This window comes from Eulemur rufifrons, chromosome 19 (assembly GCF_041146395.1).
Source record: "Eulemur rufifrons isolate Redbay chromosome 19, OSU_ERuf_1, whole genome shotgun sequence".
NCBI classification, from domain to species: domain Eukaryota; kingdom Metazoa; phylum Chordata; class Mammalia; order Primates; family Lemuridae; genus Eulemur; species Eulemur rufifrons.
The window spans coordinates 78746147-78754089 of NC_091001.1; the positions used below are offsets into that span (position 1 = coordinate 78746147).

Here is a 7943-nt window from a genome sequence, read left to right on the forward strand (position 1 = left end):
ACCTGAATTTGAATTGCAAATATCACCATAAACTCACGAGGTATTTTATCTTAGACAATATAAATATAGATCTAGACATAGATACTACCTAGCTTTGTCCACTGAAAAGGCCTAGAAAAAAACCAACTCAATAGCAATGAACTAATCTAGTACCCAAAATGTAGTCTTGAAACACCCTTTTTCACAGAAAGAAATCACTGTTTCTTAGAGAAATGGCTGATTCTGGTTCTACAGTAAGACATGTGCAAGATAAGCCTAGAATATCCTGTAATACCATTTACCAAAGGATAGTATGATTGCATCAAAATGACCCAGAAGCCAACTTGAAGAGGCTTATACTGACCGAAGATAGGAGAATTTGAGCTTCAAAACAATTGCAATTGATGGAAATCCATCAAATATGTTTAAATTCATAATATTTTTTAAAAACTAATCAAGCCAGACACAAAAGGCCACATACTATATGATTTCTATGAACTATCCAGAGTATGTAAAAGCATAGAGACAGAAAGCAGATCAGTGGTTGCCAGTGACTAGGGGGAAGGAGGAAAGGCAAGTGACTGCTCAGTGAGTAGGAGCTTTCCTTTAGGGAGGATGAAAATGTTCTAGAACTAGATAGTGGTGATGATTGTACAACATCATGAATAGACTAAATGTCACCAATGGTAAATTGAATGTTATGTGTATTTTACCACAGCTTTTAAAAAATTGGGGAAAAAACTGATCACTTTTAGAGAATTATAGGAAACTATTGTCTTGAAAGCTAGTAAATAAAAGAGAAAGAATCAAGCAGTTATCCTGCCTTTCCTATATTAATTTTACCACTGCGTAACCAAAAAGTAGATTAGGGGAAGCATCTTTTTATAACAGTATTCCAGGCGACAATGAAAACAAAATGATAGAATATCACTATTTTGCAACTCCCAGCGAATTAATGAATATAGGCACCGGGCATTAATATTCACAAGAAGAAAGACAACCTGATATTTTGTGCCTCCTGATGAAAGAAAACTCCACCACTTGTAATTCTGATATAGGAATCTCAAATCTACAAATACAGCTTCCAATTTTCAGAGGAGGAACATGTTGCCTTGCACATAACTATGCCATCAGCAACATCTGGACCTTGGGAAACTCTACAAATCAAATGTCTTGGGTATTTCAAAAAATAAATTATAAGAAAAAGAAAGAGATGGAGGAGAAACTATAATTATTTTTTTTTATCTATTTATTTATTTATTTGTTTGTTTTTCAGCTCATGGGGGTACAAAAGTTCAGGCTATATAATTTAAAAGAGATTTTAAAAGCATGCAAAAAATGTTAAATGGGCAAAATTAAACTATCATGTCTAGGGATGCACCGTAGGTGATAAAATTGCGAAGAAATACAGGAAAGTGATTTCTCCAGAAGTCAGGATTGTGACTGCAGGGAGAAAGGGAGGTGCAACTGGAACGAGGCACATGGTTGGGACTTCTGGGATGGCTGACAAAGTTCTGCTTCTTGACTTGGCTGATTGTTACAAGGGTGTTTGCCTTATAAATAATTCATTAATCTATATTTTTATTTTATGCAGACTTCTATGTTTGTGTTTTACTTTATAATAAAAATGTTAAAGAGAAGAAGAGGAAGAGAAACAAGTGCCAGAGAGGGGGAGGAGGAAGAACTATAAGAACAAGAAAACAAGAACAAATTCAGCAGTGGTAGCAGCTATAACAACAAAAGAAAGACAACCACACCTCCTGCGTACCACCTACCCCAGATGGAGAAGTACGGGAAAATTCACGCCTCTTAATGAGGACTGAAGTGTACACAGTATTTCGGACTAGTGTAATTACTCAGTTGGGACTGTTTGTGTGACTTTAGGTGACTTTGGACTTTCTATTTCCCAAGACCTGCCCAAGCTAGACCTGTCCAAGACTATTCCACTGAGCAGCATTAAAGGCACAGTTGAAGACCAAAATTAAGTGACTTTATGTTTTCACCAATGAGTTTTTATTTGACGTACTGGTTATAACAGCAGAAATTGCCAAAGTCGACCCAAGCATAAGAAACAAGAAATTCAAATAGACCAATTATAATTTTAAGTTTTAAAAGGTAATTAAGGGCCCTTCCACCGCGGCAGCCATGGGAGAGCACAGCCATGGCTCTGAGCTACCCCACGGCCGTGGGCCTCAACAAGGGCCACAAGGGGACCAAGAACGTGAGCAAGCCGAGGCACTGCTGCCGCGGTGGGCACCTCCCCAGACACACCAAGTTCGCGCAGGACATGATCCGAGAGGGGTGCGGCTTCGCCCCGTACGAGCGGGTGCCATGCGCGTGCTCAAGGACAGACGGGCCCTCAGGTTCATCAAGAAAAGGGTGGGGACACACATCCGTGCCAAGAAGAAGCGAGAGGAGCTGAGCAGTGGCCTGGCCGCCATGAGGAAAGCGGCTGCCAAGGACTGAGCCCTGTCCCCTCTGTGCACAATAAAACCTTATAGAAATACAAAAAAAAAAAAAAAGTAATTAAGGGTCTACGTTTTTTACGTCAATAGGCTCAAATAGGTCTACAATTAAGTTAGATCTAATTTTTAAATAATAGATGATTCCAGTGCTGTTTAAATTATCTCAGACCACTTAAAAATATGCAAAAGTCATTATTTTAAGAAGCTAACATAACTTCAATACTCAAACCTCATACAAATAGAACCCGCTCCAAATGACTATAATAGGCCAATCTCACTTTTGAGGAAGATTTTTAGAATCTAATTAAAATATGAAAAATTAAATTTATCAGTTAATCAAAAGATATAATATACCATGATGCATTACGTTTATTCTAAGAAATCAAGGCTGGTTTGAGTGTAACAAACCTATCAACATAATTAATGTTATTAACAAGTAAAAGAGAAAAATATCAACATTCATTTCTAATAAAAATTGCAGATTTTAAAATGAACATTATCTTAGTAAGAATGAAATATTTAAAAAATTGGCATTTCCTAGCCTGTAGACTTTTTTGTTTGACCTAAAAAGTACTTTAAAAATTTAAGTCAGTATTTAAATTAGGAGATCTCATATTAAAATCCAGTTTTGTAGTTCCTTTTAAAAGGTTGGAAGGTATGACTACTTGAGATTACATTCTCACATGACAGCTTGGAAGGAAAGAGCAAAGGAAAGGGAAGGGAGGGGAGGGGAGGGAGAAGAATATTATTTCTACTTGGAAGGGATATAATTGTGTACCTAGAAATTCAAGTGATAAAAAACCCTGTAGAATTCATAAGAGAATTTGATAAGGTAAGTGAACAGTATATATACACATATAAAGATCACACACAAAAAAATTAATAAGTTGTATTTTCAACAGTGGATTCACAACAATGACAAAACTCATAAAATACTTAGGATAAAATGTTACTAGGTATCAGATCTATATAAGGGAAACTATAAAATCTTAATGCAGAATACATAAAATGAGATCTGAACATACAGAAAAATTTATCATGTTCCTAAATGGGAAAACATAATTCATAAAAACATATGCCTCCCAGAATTAATGTATAAAGTTAATGCAATTCTAATCAGGATCCCAAAAGAGAGGTTTGGATTTTGTTTTGGAACCAAAATTTATTTTAAAGAAGAACATGGAAGAATAAGTACCAAGAATAGCTAAGAAAATTATGTTTTGAAAAGGCTAGCACTTTGGCATAATGGTTAAGAACATGGACTCCAAAGCTACAATACATAGGTTCAAATCAAGGCTCTGTAACTTAGTGGTGGTGTGATGCTGAGCATGTTTCTTAACCTCTCTGTCCCTTAATTTCATCATCGGTAAAATGGAGATGTTAATAGTACTTACCTCGTAGGGGTTGTGTGAGAATTAAATGCAAATTGCTCAGAATGGCATATGGTAAATATTACATAATAGTACCCTGTTATTACATTACAATTACCATTAATTCAGTGCATCGAGAGTATCATAAAGGCCCAAAAGAAGTAGGCAAATATATAACAGAACAAATTAGAGAGCCAGAAATAGAGTCCAACATACATGGGAACTTAATGTACCACAAAGGTAGAATTTTAGTTTGGCAGAGAAAAATAATTTCTTTACAGAAGTGCCACAATGGGCTAGCCATCTGGAAGAAATGCATGTCATATACAAAAATAAATTCCAGATGGATTCCAGATTTAAATGTAACAAAAAAATAAATAAAACTCTTAGAAAATTTAGGAGAATAATCAACCTTGGGATGAGAGAGACATTTTTAAATAGGACAGAAAACTCAGGTGTAATAAATAAAAAAAGCAGACATATTTGACAACATACATTTTAACATTTTTGTATGGTAAAAAACAAGCATAAAAAATAAATAACAAGACAAATCATAATCTGGGACAATATTTGCAACACACTCATTCAGTTAACAAATATTTGCTTGAACATCTTTTATGTTATAGGTGCTACTGAATTGCAATGCTAAATAAAACAAATATCTCTGCATTCATGGAGTTTATATTCTAGTGATAAACGATACATATGACTGATAATACACAAAGAGTTCTTACAAGTGAGAGAGAGAAAGAAACAACTCAATTGAAAAATGATAAGAAAATATGAATAGACAATTCAGAGAATTCCAAGTAACCATAAAGATATGAAATATCTACGGCATTCATATGGTGGAAATACTGCATATTTCTTCTCAACTCTTCATTCAATGACCTCACGCTGGCTGTTTGAGCTCAGCCATGATGGGAATCTTTACACCATGGAAATCAGCAACTCCTACAAGTCAGGGTTTGATTTATTATTATGTTGATTGTCTAAATTTAGGAAAGTAATGAAAAAAAATGTTTAAGAGGCAGATTAAACTTAAAAATGTGGTGTACCTGCAACCACAACAGTATGAATAGCACAAAACATTAAGAAAATATTCTTCCAGCATTTCAAAACTATTATGCAGTTCAGCAGAGAAGTCATCCCCTTATTGACGAATGAGTGAAGTTCCAAATCATAGTGCTGAAGCTGAAAAAGAGTTAAATTTAATGAATATAATTTGTATCAGGATGAGAAATAGTTTAATAGTAGATCACATTTCAGATTTAATGATAACACATCTATCAGGAACAGACTTAGTAAATTGGAATGTAACTCCATTTGTCAAATCATGGTGGAATTGCAATCATAGGTTGCATATGGATATAAGAGTTCAGCAAAAATCAACCAAAGCATTCTGTAAGATTCAGTTAACTGTATGGAACTTATGATAAAGAATACTGTGCATTTTTTATAATTTATAAAAAATTGTGTATCTTTGATATCAGTAAAATGTATAATAAACTTTTGTACACACATATACATACATGCTGTGTGTGTGTGTGTGTGTGTGTGTAGAGCCAGTTGAACATTTACCAGCACACTGCTGCTTCCACCTACATCTCTTTGGCCAGAATTTATTTACATGGCCATGGAAGCCTTGTTCTATTCTAGGCAACCTCACAGCCAGCTAAAAATTCTATTACTATGGTAAAAGATAGACTGGATTTGGACCCATGTTTGTCTAGCTTCAAAGTTTTTTTCTTCACACCATTGTCTTTCTCTAGAAATATCACATATTGAGTTTGAGGTGACGGTAGAGTAAAAGTACAAGTAGAAGATTTTTTCCAACCCCTTAGGTATGCATTTATAAGATGACTAACGGAGTGAAGGGTTTCCATCACAGAGAAAAGAGGTCAATGAATGGCTAGGGTTACGTCAGTGTGAACAATGTGTATTCTTTGGAAAGCTCATTTGCCTGCGGGGACATTAAACCCCATAGGTTTATCCAAGGAGGTAGGGAACTATATACCTATCTCCATTTTTTTTTCAGATATAATTCACATGATGTTTTTATTGCCTCGGAACTAAACATTGCTATAGACACATCATGAGAGATGGATGGTGGCCAGAGAGGACTTGGACATGGAAATGAGGTTACTTGAAAAGTTGCCTTACCCCATTGATGAGTAATGCCCTCTCCCTGATGTATTTAGCTCTGTGTATAAACCTTATCCAATAGACTTTAAACCCTTTGAAGGCAAGAACTGTGTCTTGCTACATTTCCTAACATAGTCAAGGAGTAACAAGTATTGGTTGAATGAATTATATGAGTGAACCAGGATTAAATGTACTCAGTATCTGTTTATATATGTGTCTTATTTCTCTTCGACTGAGTATTCCCTGAAAGGAGGAGCCATTCTTCCACTGGGACCTGGGGGTTATTCAATTATTCATCCAATAGATATCCATTAAATTCTTACCATATGTGAAGCACCATAAAGTAAAAATATTGGCCATACTGCTACCTTAGACTAGGAACTCCAGTGGGGTATGGAGACCACATTCATTCCTTCCCCTGGAATTTCCCACAGAGGACTGTATATGTTCAGAATGCAAGGTTCATTATGCAAACAACTAACGTTTATTGAATGCTTAGCATGTGCCAGCATTGCACCAAGTGCTTTATGTATATTATTGCTTTTACTACTCATAACAACCCTACGAGGTGGGCTGCCATATAATGTTGAAAATGCTTTAAAAGAAGCAATGGCATTTAAGAGAAAATTTAAAAAATTCCTCCTTTGCCTGGTTCAAGATGGATATCTGAATTTATGCATTTAAATTCCCTTTATCCAAATTCTTACTGAAACAAGATTAAAAATATACAAAAGAGATTAGAAGAGAGAAGCCATTCATAGAGCAGAGAATTTGATGACTTTCTGGAAAAGAAAAAGTGGATAAGACCTTATTTACAGGTTTAAAAAAAAAAAAAACAGAGCACAGGAAGTGGTAGCCCCAAATGCATATAAAATATGAAGGCAGAGTTGGATCATAAATAATTTTTTAAAAAATAAAGGAGAAAAGAAAGAAGGAAGGAAGATTAGAAATGTCAGAGATGGGAGGACTTTAATTGGAAGTTAAGTTCCATCTATGAATCAAAGTAAAATGCAACATGATTTCCAGAGTATGATGGAGTATAAGAAAATGCAATCCACTTGACCTTGATGCTTGAAAAGGTTTCTCTGAGCAGTACTGCTGCTTCTCTAAGGACTCAACAACAATATTTGGGTATACTGAGAATATAGTTTAAAAAGTCATAATATTAAAATATTATCAGAAGCTTTCCAATTTTTAGAATCAGTTCACAGAGAAACCATGGAAAACTTAATTATAGTTATAAAAAAGAATGGAAAATTTATAAACCTGGACAGAGTAAGGAACACAGTAACTGACTGGGCTTGGGAGAAGAGAAGAGCAGATGATATAGAAGTGCTAATATCCTGATTGTTCATTGCAGAGAATCAAAAGATATTGTCTAAAGTTGACTGTATAAGAACTAGATATTTAAGTATATTATATAAAGTTGTAAATGTAATCAATAGAAGGGCCAGTAATAAAAATACAGCTAACAAAACTTGGGAGTGAAAGGAAGGTGAAAAGTCATATAAGTGAGCTAAATTCCTCATCTTTCATGGTAAGGAGTCAATTGATAAGATCTAAATTTGGTAAACCAAGAAATAAATGATTAGCTCATTATTCTGAATGGTCATGGTGACCAACAGAAGAACTAAAATTAGAAATGGCTACAAATGGATACTTTTATATCTACTCTAGAGAAAAACTTCCACATATGCACCAAGAAGTAGAGATAATGATGTTCATTGGAGCTCCATGTCATTATAATGAAGAATTGGAAATATCTAAATGTTCATGGTACATAAATAACTATGTGACAGTCATAACATAGCCATTTAAAGAAGTAAAATGGATATATATGCACTGACATGGAAAGATATCCTAGACATAATGTTAAGTCAAAAAAGCAAGTAGCTGGAAAACAAACGTGGTATACCATTTGTACAATATAAAAATCAAAACATTTATACCTACAAAGATCACAAAGATCTGGAGGAAACCGACC

The 7943-nt window shown here is 34.7% G+C and overlaps 1 pseudogene; it reads left to right on the top strand.

Moving 5' to 3' along the window:
• The first annotated feature begins 2140 nt into the window (after positions 1-2140).
• LOC138399490 (large ribosomal subunit protein eL36-like) lies at positions 2141-2445 on the top strand (annotated as a pseudogene).
• The last annotated feature ends 5498 nt before the right edge of the window (positions 2446-7943 follow it).